The following is a 25112-nucleotide window of genomic DNA, read 5'->3' as shown; positions in this document are numbered from 1 at the left end:
TTCACATTTCAACACATCAGAAATAGGTCTGTCTTACGACTGATACCATCTTAATTTGATGAAATGTAATAATAAAATGTAATTGCTTATATTCCAGATTCTACGGTTTTCAAGTTTTATATTGCCATCAACTTGTTACTCATAATTAACTTAGGGGACAATGTTAACAACTTGTCTCCATTCTTTTCTTACCCTACTCTGTTTGCCACAGAAGATACAATAAAGAATGTGTGCGATAAATGCAAGGTAACATAACTTCAAGGAGACAAAAGCTTTGAAGTTATTTTATTCTAAGTGCAAAGCTGTTACCCTCCTGTGAAGGAAACAGAGACTGTTTCTCTAGGCTGCATGCAGCCCAAATGTGTTTCTTCTACGAGAAAGACACAATTCCAAGGTGAAAGAGTTCCAGATGCTGAAGTCTTCCTACTAGCTTACATCAACTTGCTCCAAGACACAATAAGCCTTTTAACTCAAGCTTGAAAACCTCAAGGGCTTTCTCCTTCACCTCCCAAATATCAAAATCATGCTCACATATTTAAACAATTAGGTGAGACGTACAGAAGCTAGCACTAAATATGTCTGAAATTTGACTGCTAAATATGCAGTTAATATTAACCAAATTCAGATCTCATCTATAGAAATATTTTTAAAGATGACTTGTTTTCAAGGGGAGGAAAAAGATTCTTGTTTTGACTTCAGAAAACTTAAAAGTGGGGGGGGTCTTTAAAATTCAACTCACTACAGAACAAAATTTCTTTGGGATACAAAAAATAAGCCAATTATTGCTAAGTGACCTAGAAAAAAGAAAAACCCTGAGAGAGAAAAGTTGGGACTATTTGTTTAAAAAATATAACCAGCTAAGTGTTTTTTTTTTTTTTTTAAGATTTTTTATTTATTTATTTGACAGAGAGTGAGGTCACAAGTAGGCAGAGAGGCAGAGAGGGAGGAGGAAGCAGGCTCCCTGCTGAGCAGAGAGCCTGATGTGGGGCTCGATCCCAGGACCCTGGGATCATGACCTGAGCTGAAGGCAGAGGTTTTAACCCACTGAGCCACCCAGGTGCCCCATAACCAACTAAGTTTTGTTTTGTTTTCAGAAGATTTTCCCAGCCCTACCACAAAAGAGTGAAAAATTGTCAGTCCATCCTTCCTTATAAGGTACCAGACAGCTTCTTGGTGGTGGTTATTGTTTTCCCTGATTGTAAAAATATCTTTCGGTTCAAAATTTTAAAAATAAAATGATTAGAGGCGCCTGGGTGGCTCAGTGGGTTAAGGCCTCTGCCTTTGGCTCAGGTCATAATCCCAGGGTCCTGGGATAGAGCAGGCTCTCTGCTCAGCAGGGAGCCTGCTTGCCTTCCTCTCTCTCTGCCTGCCTCTCTGCCTACTTGTGATCTCTATCAAATAAATAAATAAATACAAAAAGATTAAAATAAAAATCACCTGCAATCCAAAAAACTAACATTTACTGAGTGCTAACGATACAACAAGCACTGTGTGAAGTATTTTAAATGCACTATTACATTAATCTAAGTAAGCCCAGGAGGTAAGTACTATTATCATCTCCTAGTTACAGCTCAAGAAACTGAGTCTTAGTTAAGTTTAAAAAAAAAAAACAAAAACTTGCCTGTGGTCACAAAGAGCTAAGAAGTCACTTGTCCAAAAGTCAAACAGCCAATAGGCTGTTGGAGATTCAAACCAGATCTAGTTAACTCAGGAATCGGAGCTTTTAACTAAGTAAAACTGCCAATCCCTGAAATCACTCATGTTTTTAAACTGATATATTTCCCCCTAGTCTCCTCCTATGCTTATAAATTAATCTGTATAAAATTGGGACCACGGTTAATATTATTTTATACCCTACTCTTACAAGCTTTTTATTTTTTAAAAACATGATTTGTGATGTTCGCCTAATATTCTAACATATGATAGAACACAAATTAAACCATTTGCAATTTTTCACTCAGAAAAAAATACTGTAACTCTTTATTCATAATAGCTGATTGCATTTCAGATTCTTCCTTAGGATACTTGGTTAATACTTCAATGGCTATTTATAAATGTCTTGAGACATATAATCCCCAGTTTCATTCCAAAATATTTGTATTTACTGAACTTCAGACAGCACTGAGTGTGCAAGCTTCACCGATATTCTGGCAGCATCAAGAATATGTTTTAAATTTTTACTTATTTGACAAGGAGGAAAAAAGGATTTCGTTTTTGTTTGTTTTTTTTTTAAGATTTTATTTACTTATTTGACAGAGAGAGAGATCACAAGTAGGCAGAGAGGCAGGCAGAGAGGGGGGGGGAAGCAGGCTCCCTGCTGAGCAGAGAGCCCCACGTGGGGCTCGATCCCAGGACCCTGAGACCATGACCTGAGACGAAGGCAGAGACCTTAACCCACTGAGCCACCCAGGTGCCCCAAGGATCTCGTTTTAATCTGCACATTTTTACTACTCCACAATTTGGAAATGTTTATGTTTATTGGCAACTGAATTTTCTTCTATGCGTTATCTACTGATACCCTTTACGGCTTTCCATTGGGCTGTAACTGAATAGAGTCAAGCTACATATGAAAACAGTTCCAAAGTCATCTTCATAAGATCCTTTTATTAAAAAAAAAAAACAAAAACAGTTTAGTATTTTGCTGTTTCTTGACCTGCAAGTTGCACAATTCGCTGGTTAAGTAGCTTTCCTTTGGAACCTTTCTAATGTGATCACTTTTTCTTTTTATACATCTTACCCTCCTCCAGTGTTTTCTACTTCTTAATCTCAGTTCACAATATCCAACCTAAGTTCTCATGGACGCACTCTCAGCTCCACACCAGGCCTCCTGGAGTGATGGGTTCCCACCCCACCCTCCCCTTGCTCACCCTGCCCCAAGCTCTCCTCTTCAGCTTCCCGGTACTCAGGGCTCCACCACTGCCGGCTGGCCAACTCCAGCCGCTCTGACTTTTTGCCTCTAGTCCCTCTTCAACTGCAATCCATCACATGTTGCCAAACTAACCTTTCAACTCCATCCCATCACGTAATGGAAGTCAGGATCTAATACTCTGAACTGCCAGTTTCGCCACAGCCCACACCCTCCTTGTCTATCCCAGCCCTGCTCCTTTCTTCCCGGCCTACTCTGATCCTCCCTGAGCTGGCAGGCCTCGCTCAGCCATGGGGGACTGACTCAGGGACGGAGAGGGGGAGGGGACAGGTGCATGGCAGCGGCTGTGTCCTCCCAGGGAGGGCACTGGGAAGAAAGTCCCCTGCGCTGGCCCATGTAAGCCACTCTGGGCTACCTGTCTGCTCCCTGCCAGGATCCTGGGCTGACAGTGTCTCTGTGCTTTTGTTCAAATGATTTCTCAGCTACTTCAACCTCCCAAAAGACAGTGCAAGTCAGACCTCCTGATTTCTTCCTCCATTACCAAGTCCTGCACTTGCTGCTTCCTGTTGCTACCAGACTGACAGCATCACACCTTTTTAGCACTCAATTACATACACTGCGCCGTCCTGCTCCACAATGTCGCATGTGGATAACCTGCACTTCCTAGCTCTGGAGAACAATTTCAGTACCTCCCATGGAACTTATAATTTTACACGGGCACACCTTCACAAACATCAAAGTCATAGGCACCAAAAATATTATCAAGATTTACATACTCATAATTCTATTACCTTTGAAAGGAGTTAATGAAATAACAGCTTTCAGTAGGCACATCCAGATTCCCCAAAACCAAAAAGACTGTATTACAAACCTCCCACAGAAATTGTCATTTTTCTCTTTAGAGATGTAAATCTGAAAACATTATTAAATTTTGCCCCGCCGTTACGGGTCATGTCTCTGCATTCATTAAAGTCCTTCCTAGAACTGACGTGGGTATGGCCCTTTATGTAAAAGCTCACTCTACCATGAATTAGGACGGGTCCAGTTTTCTCTAACCCCATTCCTAAAAGCCTGATGTGCTCGTGGCGAGCTCCGAAGTCAGGTATCCGCCTAGATTCCAGTGTCACCAAATGGTTCCTCATGCTAACATCACCCACGCCAGTACTTAACTTAGGTCACGCCCAATGCAGCCAGCAATTCCCTCCCAAAGGATTTCAGGAGCTAGTTTTAACAGTTTTCCCTCCAACACAATCCTAGAAAACAGACATTACTGGGCTAACCTACAAACACACTGAATTAACCCATGACGCAGCTTCCGTACTGGGTCAAAACAATGCCACGGTGCGAAACCACGTTCAGATCAAACACCAGGGCTGCAATGATGGGGTTTGAGGAGGCCAGCGTAACTCTCCCCCTGCTTTCCCATCCAGGTTCTGAACTACCTGGGAGCCAGCCAAGCACAAGGTGCTACCTGCCACCGAGAAGGCCAGCAAGGCCTCAGGCACAGGGTAACCTCACACTAACATCGGGCCCCAACAGCAACCACGCGGAGGCCGCCGTCACGGAGGCCACCCCACGAGGAGCAGAGCTGGAGCAGAGCCCACGCTTCACAGCCTGCTGCACCCCACAGCCGGCTCCTTCTAAACTCCCAGCCTGGGTAGGGGGATGCCTGCGGTGGCAGTCCGGGCACAGACTGAAGATGCAGAAGGCCAGGAAAGGGGATTGGGGGGCGGGGGGATCCACCAGACACTGGTTCCTGCCCTGCTCTCCTCCAGTGCAACTAACAATGACAGCGATGGCCCAGCAGGCCCGGGACTGCGCTCTAATAGCCGAGCGGGCGTCAGGGAGAGTGCAACATAGTGGAAGGAGCCTGGATGCCAGGACACCAGGATGGGGCACCCTCCGAGGAGAAGGAGCCTGCAACATGCCGCCGGCGGCCGGGACCAGGACCGGGAGCCAGGAGTCAGGAACCACCGCCAGCAGTGCAGGCATGAGGACAGCCGGAACTCAAGAGAAAGAACTGGGATTGGAGCTTCGGGCTTTTGTTACGCTTGGGCAGGGAGGAGGAGGTGTTAGGAAGCCAGGATTTACACAGTCTGGGGACACTGCGGAGAGAAGGGCGGGAGAGATACTGGAAACAGGAATACAGATTGAGGAGCCCATCACACAGAAACCAGAGCGAGGCTGTGGGCTCAACCAGGCCCGGGAGCAGACTGAGATGGAACCGCCAGTGCCGGCGTCCGCAGGGAGCAGGAAGGAGAGGAAGGAGGACGGGCGGGAACATGGGACGCAGGGCCCAGGAGCCTGATGGAGCCTGCGTGCCAGGGTCCAGGGAGACGAGTACTGTGAGCGCTAAGCCAGAGAGGAAGGGGCCGGCTGAGCAAAAGCCTCCGTGTGGATGCGTTCTTCCACCCTCTCAACACGGGCTTCGAGTCTCCTCCAGAGAACTCTGCTAACAAGTCCTCAAAGACAGCACTAACCCACTCGCCAAATTATGTTTCAAGAGAACTCTCATTTTAAAGTTATTACATGTCCTTGGAAGTGATACTCGCTTGAAATGGGCTGCCCAAAAATAGCACGGCTGCACGTCAGCCCGTGCCCTGTTCACACCCGCGCCATGTAAACCAGAAGTACACACTAAACAAGTTTTAATTATTCCATGGCAGGAAGGAAAATCAAATGTAACAAATAAATACAAGCAAGCTGTTCTCCACTCCTTTCTGACACCACCTTTAAAGCGGACTATGCTTTTAAACTCTGGATCCATCCGTCCATCTTCGCCTTTTCTGTCAACTGACACCCAAACAGCAGCCACACCTTGCTCATCTGCACGTAAGAGAGTAACAGTACTCGCAACGTCGCAAAAAATACTGTGAGTACGTATGAGTGGGGTTTCCTTTTTTCCCGAATTGTTTTCTACTTCCCGGGTATGCCCACTGTGTAACTACCACATTTGCCTGGATGTGTGGCTTTGTAGAGTACACTCAAACACCAAGATAAAAAGTCAGATTTTAGATTGCCCACGAGATTCCAGTTCACTAGGATGGAGCTGGAGGGATGTGCATTTCTAGCAAGTGCACCAGAGGCCTGTGTCAATTCTAACGCATGACAGATACCTCTTTTATTAGTTATCCTGATCTTACCAAGTGCACTTTTCAAGTAACTATATAAAATCCGAAAAATCACCTACATGGACTCATTTCATGAATCGCTTGAAGAAAAGAGATGAAAAAGGTACCTCAGCCCAGCTCAAACTCCACTCTTCCTAAAGACCGATGACTGCGTTATTTCTGCAAAGCAACCTCGTACACCTTCTGAATCCTGGTGAGGTGGAAGGGGGAAGACAGAAAGGAGAAGAAGATAAAAACATTGTGAAAAAAGCTGCCTTTCTGCCCCAAGAATAATGGATGATCGTTTCCCAAACAACTGTTTCAAAACAGTGAGAAAAGGGCAAGGTGGAGTTGCTCTCAAGAAGGACAACGTTGGGAGTTAAGAAATACCTAAGTAAATTTCACAGGGATATGAATTAATGCTGTCGTGCCTTAATCATCTGAATCACTGACCCATTTTCTCACCCCTAGCCTGGCAGGTGAAACAAGAGGCAAATCTCTTACTGGAGCCAACAGCTGGCCCAAGCAGTCATTTTTAGAGAAGGGAAAGGTAAGAAATGGTCATTTTTTAGATCTGCTAAGGAAAGACATTATTGTTGCTATTGCAGCAGTGACCCATAAAGGAAAATCCCAACAACATGGCCATCTCCCAAGGTTCTGAAAAGCCTGAGCTGTAGACTATGACAGGGGGTCCCAACATCAGCCATTCTGCTCGCAAAAGCCTGGTTCCCGTGCAGCTCCCTGGATAGCACATGCCCTTTGCTCCCACACAGAGACAGTCCAACAGCACTATAACACACACTTGCCAGCCCACAACCCGGTTACAGCAGTGTCCACGCCGGTGGGCTCAGCCGCATGGGGAAAGCACCCGACTGTGCTACTGCACTGTGTCCTTACAACTAGATCTGACAGCACATAAGACAGATGCTTCCTTCTCCTGCGGCACTCAAGCAGCTACACACCATGGCTCTCAGCAGCCCATACTGGCCACAAAGTTCTTTATGACACCAGCCCAGATGTTTATTTTTGGTTTTTAATGAGGGGGGAAACGGAAAACTTAAAATGCTAATTCTGGTGATAAACCCAGCTCTGAAACTTAACACAATCCAGACAAACTTTTTAATTTTAATCGCACCAAAAAATGGCAAAACTTAAGTTTCAACTAGAAGCTCACTGTACTCAAACTAGGCAACAGTTTCTTCAGTTGTGAAAGGGGAAAGAAAAATCTATAAACACGAAGAAAAGGTAGAAACATATCACCATAGAATATTTCTCTGAGGCAAAGTAGTATTAGCATTTAGGATTTTTTTTTCTTTTCTTTTTTTTAATCTTCTGGAAAAGGAACCCACATCTACCCCAAAGCATACAAGTCTACGGATTAATGCATTTGAATTTTATACCAATTGAAACCGTGCAATGTATGGTTGGAGAAGATGGCCTGCCATCTTATGTGTTAGCAGAGCAGTCTACAAGGAGGATGCATATTCCCCCAAATAATGCATCTATGAGGAACAAGTGAGCCTACGCAGCATCCTGGGTTCCTGCCTGGGCAACTCAAGGCCTGTGTAAGGAGGAAAAGATACTAAGTGAATCCCATCCAGGATAAACACTGGGAAGGAACATTCGGGAACACCTTTCTGTTGCAAGCTGAATACTCTGATGCTGGCTAGGTCTTGGACTGGTAAACAAAAACAGGGTTGGGACACCAGGAAGTCTTGCAACCAACATGTGTCTTCTGGGTTGAAAGCATTCGTAACAAGATAAAACATCTGAGGAAAAGAACCTTCACTGATTATAAGCCATTAAGAGACCCCTTTCTGCCTCTCAATTTCTTTCCAGGAGGCAGCCCTCCAACGCACAGGAATGTAAGATCTTGGTTAAGTTCATCCTACCCTTCCAAGGCCTACATCCTGTTTGTTTGATGGGCCCATCCAAAGCAACTTCTGCAGAGAGGTTAATGCCACAGGCTACTAAATGAATGAGCTACTAAATGAATGAGCCCAACTCCACCTTTAACAGCTGTGATTTGGGGCAAATTTATTAAATTTATGAAGTTTATTAAACAATCTCTAAAACTCCATTCCCTCACCTACCTCAGCATTTTTGGTTGTTTTAAGATTTTATTTTTTTAGTTGACATGAAGAGAGTGCGCACAAGCAGGAGAGGGGCAGAGGGAGCAGACTCCCTGTGAAGCAGGGCACGTGGGGGCCCTATCCCAGGGCCCCAGGACCCTGACCCAAACTGAAAGCAGATGCTTAACCGACTGAGCCACACAGATGCCCCTCTACGTCAGCATTTTGATTAATCCTACTTCAGGATTCCGTGAAAACAGTTCATATAAGTAAGAAATTTCGCAAAATGTGAACTCACAAGAAGTCCACGCCAAGGGCTAGCTACTAAGATCAAGCCCTTAGAGTCAGTCACTGTTGCTTAAGAAACTTTGATTTGGGGACAACTTCCCAAGTTTGCAATAAAGATGCAAGAACAGTACAAGGAACTCCCTGCGTCCACACCGATCTAGTGTTTACATTTTGCCCGACCATTTTATTGTGCCCGTAAAGTTGCTTTTAAGTGAAAAGAAAATGGAATTTTAAAAAATGATAGTTGTCTATACTCCACCTCTTCCATTGTCATGCCAGTCTGGATAGCAGTGGAATTCCAAGAGAACTATCCCAGAGCCTTACCCTTCCAGAGGAAGGGAACCATCTCATTCACTTGTAGCTACTCCAAATCCTGGCCCCAAATCTACCTTCATTTTAGATCCCACCTTGTTTCTTCCTTAAGCAATAAAGAGAATTTGGAGAGGACAGGGCCGAAACAAATGTTCAGCGACTTGAAGACCAAAACTCCACAGTATTCTTACACTCTGTAACCCTCCAGTCTGAACTGGGAAGTTCTAATACTCCAGAACTGATCGAACATGCCCACATCACTGATGGCCTAAGATTACATCCTCTAGCGTTTGGGAAGAAGTGCAGGTTTGGGGAAAAGAAGGAATGACTGGTTTGCCAGTGAGGCGGCCACCATTCAGGCTGCAGACGGGTATCTTACAGCTCAAAAGGAAGAACTAGTTCCTCAAATTTGTCATTTTCAGTAGTTGGGATATCTCGCAACCGCCTCTCAGTAACAACAAGAACTTAGCTAAACAATGTCTAGTTATACACCAGGACAAGGGACAAATAATTTTATGTCTGTTCCTGGGGAAAACTGAAAATGGTATAGCCGATCACTACTGCAGGCCACTTAATCTTTCCAGTCATAATTTAGGGTTATGAGGACTTTTTAAATTAAAAATAAAATCAAGGGGCGCCTGGGTGGCTCAGTGGGTTAAAGCCTCTGCCTTCAGCTCAGGTCATGATCCCAGGGTCCTGGGATCGAACCCCACATCCAGCTCTCTGCTCAGCAGGGAGCCTGTTTCTCCTTCTCTCTCTGCTTGCCTCTCTGCCTACTTGTAATCTCTGTCAAATAAATAAATAAAATCTTTAAAAAAAAAATAAAATCAAGATACATGGTTTGATAAGCTCAATGATTAAGAGTAAGCAAATAATAATAACTATTCAAAATAATAATAACTATTCAATACATATGCCATTTGCTATACCAAGTGCTTTAGCTAAAGTATCTCATTAATCTTCCACCACAACCCTGGATACTTGGTAGGAGTAATTTTTTTTTTTATGATTTTATTTATTTATTTGACAGATCACAAGTAGGCAGAGAGGCAGGCAGAGAGAGGGAGAAGCAGGCTCCATGCCGAGCACAGAGCCTGATGCAGAGCTCAATCCCAGGACCCTGAGATCATGACCTGAGCTGAAGGCAGAGGCTTAACCCACTGAGCCACCCAGGTGCCCCAGTTGGTAGGAGTATTATTTCCACTTTTACGGTTCACTCTGATCTGATGTCAGAACTCAAGTTCTCAGCCACCACAGAATAAAACCACCATAAGAACAATTGTTCTCACCTCCATGGAAAAGGAGGGACAGAAAGAGTGAAAGACATGGGACCTAGTCACTGTAGACATCAAGACATATGGCCCCACAAATACAGTAAGGCCAAACGGAGTGTGGACAGAAATAACCTGCACTGAGTGGACACAGTAACAGGGTATGACAAAGGATGACAGGGTGCTACCAGTATTTTTAACAGACCTTTGTCTATTAAGACAGAAATGATGGTCTCAGAGCTTACTGAGGACAAAATGGAGCAAGACAGTTACACAGGCAGATTCTGGACACTGGCCAATCTGGATTCAAATTCCTCCTCATCACTTGCTAGAATTGTAAGGTCCTGGGCAATTTAACCTCTCAACTGAGGTCTCCTCATCTATAAATGCAGAAAGTAATTCTACTTATCTCCTAGGTTTTGATAGGTAAATGACACAATCCATTAAAACTTAGCATAATGCCTACTTGACTGGAAATGCTCCATAACTAACTGCTGGTTAGTAGCTAAAGTTATTACTGTTATTTGTAATGCTGTTTTGTTATTTCTACACCTTTTTAGCTGACTGCCCCAACACACACCTAATAGAAAAATAAAGCTCCTTAATTTAATCAAGATTTTTAAATTCTCAAGATGAGTCTGCATGATTTTTCTGACAAGATCAATACACCTGCAATTGGCCAAAGCAAAATTCCAAGCACAAACAAGGTCAAGTATATAAGAATATGAAATACTGCAATAGAGAGGTTTCAAAAAAGTTCACCTTGAGGATGTAGGCTTCACTGTTTCAATATATTAGTCCCATCCATAAATGAATTTCTAGACCCATACACCTTAAAATACATCACTAAGCAAGGCATATTTTTGATTGTACACCTGTGCTCAAACTGATTTTATTATTCACTTAGTGCAATGGCAGGAACTACCGTGGAAACTAAAGCATGCTTATAATTCTACAGGGGACCTTCTCACCATTCGCCTCTTAGTATCACATCAAAGATGATAGTTTTTATGTGTGTTTAAATCATAGCACACTTGCTAATTATCAACAGATTCTGTTATGGGTATCTTACAGAAGAATAAAAAGAGAAAAAAGTGGACCCTTTAAAAAAACTGAAGGAGTCCCCCAACTTGCCACAGGACTAGGGGGAAAAAACTGATTACTAAGGTATCCCGTATCCTTTATTAGACCTACTGCAACTACAGTGTAAAAATCTCTATTTTAAGTGGTAGATCCCAGGGAGAGAGACACAGGTGTCTAATTCCCTGCCTTTCCCTCCACAAAGTCTCACTGTGGCAATCCAGGTCCCAACTGTCCCCATGCTGACAGTGGCTCTTTGCCTGACCTGCCCCGCCCCAACGCCATATATGAGATACACAGTGGAAAACTCAAACCTGCTAGCTCACTGGCGTTGCAGAGTGGAGGTGGGCGGGGGCAGGACAAATAAACATCCTCTATATTCTTCCACTAAAACCCACATCACAGGAACCTGCATGCAGCTTTCCATTTAGTGTCTACACCTCTGAGAGGGCAATGATTTCTTAAATTATGAGAAGATACTGTTGATGAGAGCAAGCAAACAAACAAAAAAAAATGCATCTTATAACATTTTTGAAAAACTGAAAACTACCATGCTGAAGAAACAGTGCAATAAGGAAGCTGGCATGGAGTAGGTGACAACAGTTTATCAGGAGGTAGAGCAAGCGAGCCCAGCTGGTGTACTCTTCCACCACAAGAAACATACTATTCCTGAGTTTTAAACTTATTCAAATAATTGTTCAGAACGAGAGGTAAAACTGTCACATGAAGCATTTCCTTACAATCAGCCTATGTCCCTAGAGCCACACAATCCTGCCTATCCCAAAGGAGCCCGAAGAATTTGAGGAGACTTGCCCATGTCACAGTGGCCACCAGAAAAGCCTATGAAGAACAATGTCAATGAAAGTACCTTTGAAACAGACCCCTTCCAAAAGGCAAGGAGTCCCAAGAAGGATATCTTCATGCACACCAAGATCAAAGTCTGATTTTTAACAAAAATAAGTGGGTAATATCATTTCCTACATAAACTAACAAACACAAAAATCTGAACACTTCCCTCAAAAACTGTTTTGAGACAAACATTCAGGATTTTCATAATTTATCTCATTAGAAGCTTTTCTAGATTTATCAGTTAGAATCTCTCATTTGCTACTAACCATGCTATATAATCCACTTTTTATAATAATTGAACAAAGTGGCTTTTAAGATAATTTACACAGCAAAGTTATACATCATCCACTAAAAGACAGGTAAGAATCCTAATGTAGGATGGTATTTTCTCCACAACTACATAAGTACTGTATCATTTCCACCACACCCATGTACGACTGCAAGCAGCTCCTAAAGCACAACTAACTCCCCTCATTGAGCACAGTGCGACCCACGGGCTATCTGCTGGGAATCTGAGCACCTTGGTCAGCAGGTAACTAGCAAGAGAAAGCCACCACCACAACGTGGAGATGCAGAAGAACAAAATGTGGCCAAGTCTGCTTACCATAGGCTTGTTATCAATCTGTGATGAGCAAATTCATTCCAAGTGCTACATCTCAGCCAAGTAACAAACAAAGTGCCATGTTTTAGGCAAATAACAATGGTTTCTTCTCTTCTCTCCCCGCTGCATCTCACGGACCTTTACCAGCACTCCTTGGCCGACTCGCCACGCACCATTTTTTGAGGAAGCTCGCAGATCATTTCAGGAAAGTTTTGGAATGCCACTAGCAATGGAAAGAAAGCTGAGCAAGGGCATCATGGTCCGTTACCTGCTACCTCAGTCATAGGCTGTAAGAGCAGACCAGCACCGTCCTCAGATCTGGTCCTCATGGAGTGCCCCCTGCCGCAGTGAACAGCATCACCAGCCAGCCGGCTGGCCAAACAGTGTGTGTATGTATGTATACATGTATATGTATGTTTTCCCTGACACCTTCTGCTCCCTGAGAGCAAATCTCTCCTCCAAGTCCTAGCCATCAAACCTCCTAAGTACTTTTCACTCAAGTCCATTTTTCTCCATCCTCATGGCCACCAAATTCGTCCAAACCATTATTATTTCCCCATCAAATGGAGCACAGCAACGGAAGGCCGGATGCTGCCCCTAACCTATTCTCCCTCTGCTGCCTTACCCACTAATCCAATCTTCTTCAGAAAATAAATCCGTCCCTGTCAACCACTGCTTAACATTCATCAGTAGCTCTGTAACTTTTTTTCAAATCCCAAATTCAGTATTCCATGGGCCCTACCCAAGCTGGCCTCCACCTGTCTCTTGAGTCGCATGTAGTGGCTCTCGGTAGAGTAGTGGCTCTCGGTAGACCTCAAACACAGTACCTCCCTCTAGGTTAGCTAACGCTACCCTCCTTTTCTAGCATCATTTAGATGGCAGTGCTACAACCACTTCCTAAGGGCTGAAAACCCACACAGCTAGATGGGCCCCCATCTAGCTCTCACTCCTCCCAGTACCCACTGCACAGCACCTAGGACAGTGCAGTTGCTCTATTCATGTTTTGTCTGGGTCTACCACGTCTTCTTATGGCACCACTGTATTCCCAATACAGCACCCTCCACCTGAAAGGTAACCAATAAGTAAGTACCTGAATGGATGAACAAGAAAACAGACAAACCAGGAAAACTGATCGTGGTCCAGTCACTTGCCACTAGAGCCAAGGCTGACCCCACTTTAGGGGCTAAAAGGACCACTAAAGAAAGTGTCACCTCACATAACTGAATAAACCCAAGGACCAATCAGCCTTTTACTACCAAGTTATGCTTCTGTATTACTATTCTACATTATTTTTTAACAGAACCCTCTAAAAATACTTAGCTGGGAAAACAATCATGTTTTCAGTCACCTAACATTAGTTAAAAGGTACAGAAATCTAGTTATGATAATGAATACAAGCTTCTTAAATGAAAACAGTAATCAAATCTTGGAATAATTATCTCTGCATTTTTCTAGATGGATAATCGTAGTTTTAAAAAACAAAAAACAAAAAACCTCCAAACCATTACACAGTAGAGACAAATAAATTTTTACAGGCTTCAGAACACCTTTAAGAGGGGTGCTAAATTTTGAAGCCAAAGGTGATTTTGATCAAAACCTAAGAGGTAGAGCTAGATTCTTCCAGACCCAGCTCAGTCGTCCAAAAACAAACAAACAAACAAACAAACCTAGTACCTCCCCTACACCAGCACCAAGCTGGGCACCAAGAAGACAACCATGACCAAGACAGCCCTGCACCACTGGGTGACCAGCCAGAGGCAACTCATTTAATTAATCTCTCTGGGCTTTAGTTTCTTAATCTGTAAAATGAGAAAGTTAGGCTAGCTCTCCAAGGTCCTCAACTCTCTAAATATCCAAAGATTCACTAATGATCACAAGATAAATTCCTATTTGACGGTATCGTGATGATTTCCTACTTCTATTCATTATTTTTATCAGAGAGGTGTGGTTTCATTTAAGAATTTTAATATATTGATAAAAGTAAAATATACAAGAGCAGCAGTAGCATTTTTAATTACCTTCCCAGCTCCTAACTCCCACCATAATCAGCTATGGACTTCTGCCTGCCATAATTGCAAACCAACCTGAAATACAATAAGACATCTTTTTATTTCTTGTAGAAAAATTAAGTGATCACTTACTCCCAATTTCTTTTATACTTTAACATCATCCATCATCTTTGAATATCAAAGGGCTTTTTTTAAGAAACAATGCAAAATAATAAAGTTTCCTAGGAAAAAAAGGAAAATTTTATCACCCAAATAAAGCGTTAATGGCTTTAGAACCCTGATAAGATATTATACTAAATTCAAAATTTCTAGTGACATAAAAAAGTATAGCTTTTTTTAAAAGATACATAAACACGTCCATTAAGAATGGACAAGACAACGAAAGAGTCACACAGGGCCAATGTGTTCCTGACATCATCTCGACATCATCCAAAATGTTCCTTCGCCATCTTTTTTTTTTTTTTAGTGAATTTAGCTATGTGACCTATATCTATTTCAGTGCATGTTTGTTTATATCTAGAAACCATCTGAATACTGAAAGTAAATCAGTTTATTACAAAGCTGAAGCTTTAAGGGCCATTTTTTTTGTAGTCACACACTTTACTCAGCCCTGACTAAGCATTTTTATTCTTGCAATGCCTTATTTATAGTTGTTTATAGGATGGCCATGGTGTCTGCTATCAAATCCGAAAAGCCATATATGGATTATAAAGGATGAAAGATAACTACCTCCAAAGTTAACCTTAAAAGCTAAATGTGAATATCTGGTTACCTGAAGAACTCTCTCTCCCACTAGACAGTAAACTCTCTGAGGGAAAGTCCTGCCTCTTTTTTGTCAGTTTTACACCAAAAGGCTTACTGAGGATCACTGAAACAAGAGTAAATAAATGGACGGTGACTTTATCACAAGCAAACTTTCTTAAGCACAGTGAATAAAATGTTGCAAGCCTAGGTCTGAAATAACTACTCTAACTTGGCACTTAGATTGCTCTTACGGGTCACACAACTCATACACTGAAGCACTCAATTGTATTCTACCACAGATGAAGAACGCTTTTTCTTTTGACCTAATTGCTTAAAAACCATACTATAAATATTACATTATTGTCTGTATTTGTATGAAAAAAAAAAGTTGTAACGTTTCTTTGATACATTATTATAAAGGTAATCCTCCCAATATTCATTTTAATTCAATAAAAGAAAGACTCTCACAGAGTCTGGAAACTAGTTTGGGAACTAGTCCTCTAAAGTCCCACTGGTTAAAAACTAAACCAAGTACAGATGAATCTATGGAAGTTCTATTTTAAAACTAAGTTAGTAGATGCATTTTAAACTTGACTTCTGTATTTTAAACTTGGGGAAAAGGAGTTATCTTTTCCTCAAAGAAGAAAATAATGTTTGTTTTTAAACCATCACCATCATGTGTGATACACAACCTGTATCATTTTTCTGTCCTGACTTCCATGTCAAGACATAGAAAAGGGAGTAATTTTTTTAACTAACTTAAAAATACAACTATTGATTAAACCAAATAACTAGAGTTTGGAATTCCCATTCCAGTCTATATTATTATTACTCATTTCTTACCTAAAAATTCATTTGAATCTTGAAAAACCTAGAATTCCTCAGGCTTCAATTTACTGGCTTGCACAGAGGAAGAAAAAAAAATAGAACATATCAAGAGAATATAAATTATAAAAGACACAGTGCTGGAAAATAATTCTTAAGTGTCATGGTTAGGAAATTCACCTGTTACAAGCCTCACAAAAATCTATTATTCCCTTTATCAGGTCATCCAAGAGGGGAGAATGCCATATTTTCACTAGTGGCAAAATAAGAAAATTTGGTTCCTAAAATTTACTGCAAGTCCCTATACATTTTCAAATTCTGTTTACTTTGTAACTTTTTTCTACAGTACAGATTTTTCCAGGGAAAATAAAGTTTTCGTGAGCAAATCTGGAAGACATAAAATGTCTCCTACTTATTATCACCTTGAAAGGCAAACCGAGTACTGCTCCGTGCCCCTAGCATCTAGCTTTCAGCCTCTTTATTATCATTGTCAATGAATGGGCCCCAGTCAAATGAAAGCTGCCATTTTAGGGTAAAGACTGGAGGGCTTCTGTTGTGCAACAGCAAGACAAAAACACTCCGCGACAGATGTACTCTGGGGGCTGGGAGATGGATTCAACTTCATAAAATCACTGCTCAAGTTATTTCTGAAATAAGAATTACCTAGTACTCACACATTACTACAATCTAAATAGAATTATAACTGGGATAAATCAGGTTCCCATGCTGTTAAGGTCGCAGTCACTAAGATTTGTTTGTCATCGTTAGAATGGATCTGTGAGGAAATAAAGAGAACTATTTTTTTTTTCCTATTGGATTATTACGTATAGTGAGTACTCCCCCCTCCCGTTATTGGGAGAGAATTGGGGGGAAAATACACTCAACCTCTTCGAAAGGTAATGCCCACTGCAAAGACGGCTTAAATTAATATTTTTAGAAAATAAAAATCAGGGCCTTCACATAAGTCCTTTTAAAATACATTATTAAACATACTCCAGCAATCGAGCCCAGAGCATGGACATATTTCAAGATAAGTTATTTAAATCGATTGCTAGATAACATACAATGGGAAACTAAAAAGTATACTTAGCGAGTAGAGAGCTGGATAGTGTATCTAATTCTAGCAATTCAAAAGGAAACTCTCCATGTGGGTTGCTACTTTTCTTTTGTCCATTGTCTGTTCAGAAGAGGGGGGAAAAAACTAGTTTAAAATCGAGGCGTGAACAGTCTCTAAAAGTGACCTCCGGGAAAACCGTCCGACCCATAGCAGGAGCACTCCCCGCGCCGCCCGCTCTACGGGGGCGCTCACAAAGCGGCCGGCCGGGAGTTTGGGGTGCGCTCCCACGGCGCGGGGCTCCTCGAGGCAGAGCCATCCGGAGAAAGGCGGCTCGGTAATGATGGCTGCTCGGGGCCGGCGGCTCCTTCCCCGGAGCCTCTCGACCCCCCCCACCCCCCGCCCGGGATCCGCCGTCCTCACCACCCCCCCCGGCCGCGCTCGCCCCGCGCGGACGCAGCCGCACCGCAGCCCACCGGGTGCCCGAGCCCCCGCACCCCCGGTGAGCCCAGTCCCCGGTGCGAACCAAACAAACAACGCGTCCCCCGCCGCCCTCCTTCCTCTCCCCGCTGACCGCTTGGCCTCCAGCCACCTCGGCCGTTCACGCTCCGAACCGCGGATCTCTGCGGGGGCAGAGCGCACCCGAGCCACCTCGGGGGCCACCTGGTGACCCCCCCCCCGCCCGGCGCTGACCCCCGGCGGGGTCGGGGGTGGGGAAGCCGAATTGCCTCGGGAGGTTAAAGTCGCTATTATGCAGTCGCCGCCGCCGGCCCGGCCAGCTCGGCAAGGTGGGGTCCCTTCCTCGCCGCGCCTCCCCGCGCTCGCCCCGGCCCCGCTCCCTTTCTTCTCCTCCTCGCGCATTTGGGAGCTGCCGGGGAGCCCCGAGAACCCCCGGCTCCGGGCTCGCAACTCCGCGCCCGCGGCCGGCACGGGTTGGGGTCCGGACGCCCCCAGCGCCGCGTGTTCGCGCCGCCCCCGCCCCACGCGGCGCCCCGCGCACTTTCCCCGCCGCCGACCCACCTCTCCCGGTGGTCGTCCCCGCGCGGGCCGGCGCCTCCGCGCCAGGAGGGACGCACTTTGTTCGCGCCGGTGCGGCCGCCGCTCCCGGCGAGCGCGGCGTGGTCGGTCCGGAGCGGGGGGCGGGGGCGGGAGGCGGGGGTCGCCGCCGTCCCCGAGCCGCCGCCGCCGCCGCTCAGCCGCCCCGCGCCCGCGCGCCCATCGCCCACTCGCACTTGAGTTGGAGCCCAACTTTTCCTCCTTCCTTTTTCTTTCGAATGGAGCCGGCAACTCGTGCTCGGCGCCGGCGGGAGGAAACGCGCTCGCGCTCCCCCGCGCGCAGACACGCTCCCTCCTGTCCCCCGTCCCCCCCCCACGCCGGCAGCACAACAAAAAGCCATTTACATGCGAGGAAGTGACCCTCGGCCGGACCGCGCGCCCCCGCCGCCGGCCCCGCGGACGCAGGCAAAAGTTGGGGCGCCGGGCGGCGCTCGGGGCGCGGGTTCGGGGCCCGCGGGCGGCGACGCCGGCGACACGGCACGGGCGGCGCTGCGCTCCTGCGCCGGCCCCGGCCCCCGCCCGCCCTCGCCCCTCGCCCCGCACACGCCCAACTCCTCGCTCCCAACTCCTCGCGCGGCCCCGGCCCCGGCCCGAAGCGATTTCCTGCCGCCGCCCCTCCCGGAGGCGCCCGGCGAACTCTCGCACTCACCGGGTCGGTCGGTAGGGCTCCTCCGCTGTCCTGTGCCGAGGGGAAAACAAAACGCAAAACGGGCTCCGGAGTTGGCTCGGCGGCCGCGGCCAGGGGTCTAATCCACGGGCGCGGAGTTGGCCGGGGGCGAACGGGGCTCTGGCGAGTTTCAGGGTCTCCGGGTCCCCGGGCCGCCTCCTCAGCGGCGCTCCTTTGTGTAATTTCACTCGATTCAAGTTTAATCCGATAGTTCCCGAGCACGAGCGCGTCCGCACTACCACGGCTCAACCCCCGCGCCGCCGCCGCCGCCGCCGCCGCCGCCGCCACCGCTGCCGCCGCCGCCGCCGCCGCCGCCGCCGCGGCCCCAGCACGCCAGCGCCTGCGCGCGCCCGGCACGCCGCGCGCGCCCGAGGCCGCGGGGCCGCGCGCGCCCGCCGGCAGCTCCCTCCGCGTCGCGCCCGCGCGCCGCCACCTGACGTCAGGCGCGCCTGGCATAATTTATGCAAGAATTCGGCCGGGGTGGCGGAGGCCGAGGGAGAGGCCGAGAGAAAAGGGGCGGCGCGGGGCGGCGGGGCGGCGGGCTGCGGAGGGCGGGCCGGGCGCCACTTCCCTTTCCCGGGAGGGCGCCGGCGCTGCGGGCGGCTCTCCCCGCCGGCCGGTGCGCGGCCGCCGCGCAGCCCCTCTGGCAAGGGCTCTTCTGAGCGTTTGGCCGCCGCGCGGCAGCGCCCCGGGCGCGGGCTGGAGAGGGTGCCACGTTTCCCCGCGCGGCACCTTCCCGGAGTCAGGGTGCGCCGCCCCGGGGCAGGAAGCGGCGGTTGGGAGCCGGCAGCGGTCCTCCTGGCCACAGCGAGGGGTTTCCAACGGTACGCGGACGGCAGCGGCTCGAGGGGTTTGGATGTCTCTTGTGTAATTATCCTTCAACTTGAAATTATTTTCCCACATGAAATTATTCAGAATGGACACGTACCATGTCAACTAGATTTATCCTGCCTCTCGACACTGCTTTTCCTACCTCCTCGTTGACAGGACAGCCGGATCCACTACTAAATCAAAAAAGTTTAACTAGATGGCGTTGATTTTGTTGAATTTGTTACCATGCCAAAAAAGGGAGAGAAAGGGCAATCGTTATGAAACAAAGAAATAGGTTGTGTGCCCATTATTAAACGTGTCAGGACTAGAATGTTTTCATCATTCTTTGGCAAAAATTGGCACTTTTATATGATCTCCTAACCTTTAATGTCCACACCTCTTCTCTTTCTCCTCCCGGTACAAAAGGAAGAGTAAACCTGAAGAAAATTTTCCTTTATTAATTTTCCTTTCGGGAGATAAATCTACAAACATTTACGAAGCACTTTCTGTATGCAAGTTACTGAGCAATTATTACTCTTTTAAACGGTCAACAATTGTACACTTTAAGGTGATGTTATTAGGTTGAAGATGACATTTATTGTTGTCTCAAGGAAGGAACTTTTATCAACCAAAGATAGTCCTGAAATAGATATAGAGTAAAGCAACTTGCTATTATTAGACTCCAAAATAAACTGAGAAAATTGCAAAACTATGCAAAACACACATTCTCATTCACCACCTGTAGTGCTAAGACTAATCACAATATTTCTACTTGCACAAAAGATTAATCAAAACCAGTTTGCTGCATAACAACTAGAACTACTCAATAATTTTGATTATAGGGATTTAACCACTCAAACATTTATTTTTCTGTTATCAGTAATAATTTTCTAAAGATTTGTTCCATTTATTAAGACGCATTGGTTTTGGCTTTCTTTCGTCATTTGAGTGGTGTTTTAAAAGAGATAAATGTTTCATTCAAGGGATTTACAGATAAAGAGCAGAAATAAGATTGACACTACAGAAAATTCTGACATGAAAATATTGGAGAACACTAAAATCAACTTCTCCCTGTTTTAGAGCCCCATATCATAAACCAAGAATCATAATTCTGAAGTTAGGTTTACGTTTCCATTACATTTCCCTTATATCTCTCAATGAAAGCATCTGGGGGATGCTTTGGTGTATGTGTTTGAGAGAAAGGTTAAAGACAGGATACAATGTCTACAAAGAAATCACTAGTGCCTTGCTATATCAGAGGACATAAAAGTGACATAAAAGGAACTATTTCTTATCTTTTGCAGTATACCCCAGCTCACTGTCAGATGTAAATATGTTTCAAGGCTAATTCTGAGCAAAAACCAAACAAAACGAAAATGATATCTGCATATAATGAAAGTGTATTAGTTCATCTTTAATCAGCAAATAGTACTAAATGACTATGAAGCAGTCCCCTTGTGCCCTTGTAATTTAACTAGAAAGGTAGGACATTTTTCTTGAAACACAAGAAATGGCAAGGTAGTACAGCCAAAGCTCAAAGTGGAAAAAACAGCTGTATGGCCCTTTCCTGATTTATTCTCTCTCCTTACCCCAGCCCCCGTCCTGACAGCCATGATGGAGAAGACTCTAAGCTTTCAGAAGTTGCATGACTGCAGAGTTTCAAGGGCCTTGAAAAACAGGGAGCTTCTGGGGCAAACTCTAGGCAGCCCTGGCCTACTGAAGTCGTTAACCCCTACCACCACCACAACCCCCATCCCCACTCCCCTTTAGCTTCCACTGTCTTCTCTCCATTTGCTGCACTGTTGAAGTTCTTCTTATGAGAATCATTTGAATTCACAAGCGTTCCCTTTAAATGCGCAAATACCTTAAGGAGCGGTAAGGAACTTGTGGTCATTCACAGACAATTGTAAATTAGGTCAATGGGTCATTTTCCTCCCAACACCTAGCTGAAACTAACAAATTTAGAGATTCATTTATTCATTCAACACAGTGCCTATGCGATTCCAGGCATTGTTCTAGGCACTAAAGATGCAGTAGGGAACAAAACAACTCCAAATTCCTGCCTTCCTGAAGTTTACAGTCTAACGGATTGTTGGTTTTCATGCAGTGGTTAGAAAATATGGTAGTTTTGGAGTCTGAGCCCTTGGGGGACAGAGCAGGCCTCTGTTGCTCACAGCCAGAAGGCTTTGGAAAGTTGCTAAGGACTGGAAGATGGAAAAAGTATGAATTGGGTGTGGGTAAAAGCAGTTGAGAAAAATACCTAAGACAACCTGCTACAAAAAGGTTTTCTCACCCAGAAGAAATGGATGAAAAGACTTCCAAGAACCAAAACTGTTACTAAGTGACCAATAGTTCAGCGGCATCACTGTTTAGAGGAATGAATAGTTGTCTCTGTTTGAGAACATAGCTATAATGTATCAATATATAATACTTCATGGAGGCAGGGGGAGAGGGGGGGAATAATGTGCCTATCTGAAGTAACTGAGGGATGCCTGGCTGGCTCAATGGATAGAGCATGCTACTCTTCTTTTTTTCCTGAAAAGAAAAAAAAATTTTTTTTTAAGAGAGGGAGAGAGGTGGAGGAGGGATAAAGGGAGATAGAATAATCTTTTTTTTTTTTTAAGAGATACATGTGATGGTTTTTTGCTTTGTTTTGTTTTTTGTTGTTTTTTTTTTTTTTTTTTAATTTATTTGACAGAGAGAGAGATCACAAGTAGACAGAGAGGCAGGCAGAGAGAGCCAGGGGAAACAGGCTCCCTGCTGAGCAGAGAGCCTGATGTGGGGCTTGATCCCAGAACCTTGAGATCATGACCTGAGCCGAAGGCAAAGGCTTAACCCACTGAGCCACCCAGGCACCCCTAATTTTTTCTTTAAAGATTTTGATTAATTATTTGAGAGAGAGAAAGAGAGTGACAGAGAGCACAGGTAGGGAGGAGAGGGAGAAGCAGGCTCCCCACCAAGCAAGGAGCTGGACATGGGGCTCCATCTTGGACCTCAAGATCAGGACAGGACCCTGAACCAAAGGCAGATGCTCAACCAACTGAGCCACTCAGGTGCCCTGAAAGATTTTGGGTTGTTTTGTTTTGTTTGGTTTGGTGTTTTTTGTTTTTTGTCTTTTTTTTTAAGTAATCTCTACACCCAAGGTGGGGCTCCAACTCAAATCCCAGAGATCAAGACTTGTATGCTGTACAGACTAAGTCATCTGGACCCCCTGAGCATACCGCTCTTGATCTCGGGGTCATGAGTTCCAGCCCCACATTGGATGTAGAGACCACTTACAAACAAACAACTGAAAATTACTCCAAATTTAGCAACACCTCCTATTTAAAACTGGAGCCCTATCTGTTTTTCCAAATGTTATGAACTTAAAAAAAAATTACAGATATTACACTAGATCCAGTGTTGAGGATGTACTTCGATGTATTTTTGCAACTCATCTTTTGAAAATGTGTTTGCAACCAATTTGCAAGTCATAGGAAACAACTCTCTTTAGGACAACTTCTCTTTTTCTCCACGAAAAATGTCTTATTCTACTCATCAGTTACCAAATTCACATCCAAATGATTTTGGCAAGCTCCAAACAATATATTTTGCCTTTGAATGATGAAGATTTACTACCATTGAAAATAGAAAGAAAGATAAAGGTACAGATATTTAAACAGTCAAAAATGCTGAAGGAAGCTCCAAAAAGAAAACTCTAAAAAGCATTGCTTGCATTACTGGAAAAACAGCATTGATGTTCCTCTGTAATTTTTTCATAAGGGAAAGAATCCAGTTGGATATGTAAGCTCACCCCCCATGTTCTACTCATAATGGAATCACTTGCTATGAGCATTTGCTAGCTACTGCCAAGATTATTAAGGTCAAGATATTAGGTGAAAAGAAAGCTACTAGGGGTACAGGTAGCCACTGTTGTCTCCCGAACATAGCATGTTTAACTAAGGTTTAACAAACATTGTTTTGAATGCCTACTTTCTTCCAACAAATATTTGTTGAGTACCTAGCATGTGCCAATCTATTAGCCTTGGAGAACATGGCTAGCTCCCTGTCCTCAAGGAGCTCATGGTTTACAGCAACATAAAGAAAGAAGTGATTTTTGCTGCCTGAGACAGCAGAGCAGGTTTCCTAGAAGAAGGGAGACTCAACCTGGGTCTCAAGTAAGCACAGGAATTAATATGAACAAGGAGGGTGGGAGGCATTCCCGACAGACAACAAAGTGGTCCAGTGGTTTTAAAGCCTCTTGAGCACTTGTTACTGCAAGTGATTCCATACTGAGTGGAAGGAACATGGAGGGTGAGCCAATCTTTTTCAGTCTTCTCTGATCCTCCCAGAATTGGCTGGCTGTCCTTCGTTTGTTCTCTCAAAAGTGCTTATCTGGTTGGTGGGAATGCAAGCTGGTGCAACCACTCTGGAAAACAGCATGGAGTTTCCTCAAAAAGTTGAAAATAGAGCTACCCTATGACCCAGCAATTGCACTACTGGGTATTTACCCTAAAGATACAAATGTAGTGATCCAAAGGAACATGTGCACCCGCATGTTTATAGCAGCAATGTCCACAATAGCCAAACTATGGAAAGAACCTAGATGTCCATCAACAGATGAATGGATAAAGAAGAAGTGATTTTATATATATACATATATACACATATATATACATATATATACACATACACACAGTGGAATACTATGCAGCCATCAAAAGAAATGAAATCTAGCCATTTGCAATGACGTGGATGGAACTAGAGGGTATTATGCTTAGCGAAATAAGTCAATCAGAGAAAGACAACTATCATATGATCTCCCTGATATGAGGAAAGGGAGATGCAATGTGGGGGGTTTGGGGTTAGGAAAAGGATAAATGAAACAAGATGGGTTCGGGAGGGAGACAAACCATAAGAGACTCTTAATCTCACAAAACAAACTGAGGGTTGTGGGGGGGGGGTGTTAGGGAGAGGGCGGTGGGGTTATGGACATTGAGGAGGGTATGTGCGATGGTGAGTGCTGTGAAGTGTGTAAACCTGGTGGTTCACAGACCTGTACCCCTATGGCTAATAATACATTATATGTTAATTAAAAATTAAAAAATTAATAAAGATATATTTTTTCTTCTTCTAAAGAAGATTTTTTTTTCTTCAAAAAAGAAAAAAAGTGCCTATCTGCATCAACACTGGTTTACAATGGATTATAACCAATTGCTATCCTATTCTGTCATTAGGTTATCGGCCAGTTGGGAACAAGGACCTCGCCTTGTCTTTTAGCATCCCTCGTTGGCCTAGAACCTTCCGTATAGAGGGTCCTCAGTAAATGCTCACATACTTATATACATGGGGTGGGGGGGCGAGGTAGTAGATTAGACTGGAGAAGTAGATAGTTCCAAGGAGAGCTCTAGATGTCACCCCCAAAGGTTTTGGCATCACTGATGAATCCAGCAAGAGAGTAACAAGTCAGACCCATATTTCTGTGATAAGGTGCAGAATGTAGGAGATTAGACCCGAAG

At 44.8% G+C, this 25112-nt stretch overlaps 1 protein-coding gene across 4 annotated transcripts in view; it reads right to left on the bottom strand.

Moving 5' to 3' along the window:
* The window catches only part of CHD7 (chromodomain helicase DNA binding protein 7), a 187586-nt gene extending 168487 nt beyond the window's left edge, over positions 1-19099 (bottom strand). The window contains exons 1-3 of one of the 4 annotated variants that reach the window (XM_032882612.1): positions 18787-19099; positions 16046-16098; positions 14468-14533 (exon numbers count right to left, since the gene is read on the bottom strand). The gene's annotated coding sequence lies outside the window, so the exon portion shown is untranslated. Of the gene's footprint in view, positions 1-14467; positions 14534-14590; positions 14612-16045; positions 16099-18786 lie in introns of those variants that run through there. The other 3 variants (XM_032882611.1, XM_032882619.1, XM_032882613.1) reach the window with 3 other exon arrangements.
* Positions 19100-25112: the final 6013 nt, after the last annotated feature.

Source organism: Lontra canadensis, unplaced genomic scaffold (genome assembly GCF_010015895.1).
Source record: "Lontra canadensis isolate GAN:19392208 unplaced genomic scaffold, GSC_riverotter_1.0 scaffold83, whole genome shotgun sequence".
Lineage (NCBI taxonomy): Eukaryota > Metazoa > Chordata > Mammalia > Carnivora > Mustelidae > Lontra > Lontra canadensis.
The sequence above is the reverse complement of the archived record's forward strand: the minus strand, read 5'-3'. Positions and strand labels throughout refer to the sequence as shown.